At 52.8% G+C, this 1,060-nt stretch overlaps 1 non-coding gene across 1 annotated transcript; it reads right to left on the reverse strand.

The window, feature by feature from the left end:
• Positions 1-315: 315 nt before the first annotated feature.
• On the reverse strand, positions 316-388 carry TRNAK-CUU (transfer RNA lysine (anticodon CUU)). The gene has a single exon. It is a non-coding gene; the product is annotated as a tRNA-Lys (tRNA).
• Positions 389-1,060: the final 672 nt, after the last annotated feature.

Raw genomic sequence — 1,060 nt, forward strand, 5'->3', positions numbered from 1 at the left:
CTGATGTCAGGTCTGGCACGGCAGCACGGGAACATTTCCCTTTGTGGCTTTGGTGGAAGGAAGCACCCGCTGTGGGCTAGATGTCTTCACTGAGGTATTTCTCTGTATATCTTTTGTCTTGTTCACTGTTATTGCTGTTTATTGTTGTTATCATTGCTACTGTTGTTGTTCAGATTGTTTATTACACTGTTGTATTAAATTTCTTCTTATTTTAACCCGGGGTTTGTGCCCTACATGTCACCGAGGGTGGGGGAGGGACAATGGCAACGTGGTCTCCTGTCCCGGCAGGGTCTAAACTATCACAGCCTTTTTTGGCACCCAACGTAGGACATGAACCCACGACCCTGAGATTAAGAGTCTCATGCTCTACCGACTAAGCTAACTGGGCAGAATGTCCCTACCTGGAACCTCTGGGAGAGAGCACCTGGGGAAACCCGAGGCCAACCTCTAGGCTTTTGGAGCCGGGGATACAAAGGCTCTGAAGCTAATTACACACCAACTGAGAAGGAGATACTGGCAGCGTACGAAGGAGTTCGGGCTGCCTCAGAAGTGGTCGGCACTGAAACACAGCTCCTCCTGGCACCCCGACTGCTGGTGCTGGGGGGGATGTTCAAAGGAAAGGCCTCCTCCATGCATCATGCAACAGATGCCACGTGGAGTAAATGGGTTGCACTTATAACACAACGGGCTCGAATAGGGAACCCCAGCTGCCCAGGGGTCACTCGAGGTGGTCACAAACTGGCCAGAGAGCAAAGATTCCGGGATGTCACCAGAGCAGGAGGTGACACGTGCTAAGGAGGCCCCACCATATAACGAGCTGCCGGATGAGGAGAAGCGCTATGCCCTGTTCACTGATGGGTCTTGTCGCATTGTGGGAAAACATCGGCGATGGAAGGCTGCTGTGTGGAGTCCCACACGACGGGTCACTGAAGCTGCTGAGGGACAGGGTGAATCGAGCCAGTTCGCAGAGGTAAAAGCCATCCAGCTTGCTTTGGATATTGCTGAGCGGGAAAAGTGGCCGAGGCTCTACCTCTACACTGACTCGTGGGCAGTGGCGAAT

This window comes from Athene noctua, chromosome Z, assembly GCF_965140245.1.
Source record: "Athene noctua chromosome Z, bAthNoc1.hap1.1, whole genome shotgun sequence".
Lineage (NCBI taxonomy): Eukaryota > Metazoa > Chordata > Aves > Strigiformes > Strigidae > Athene > Athene noctua.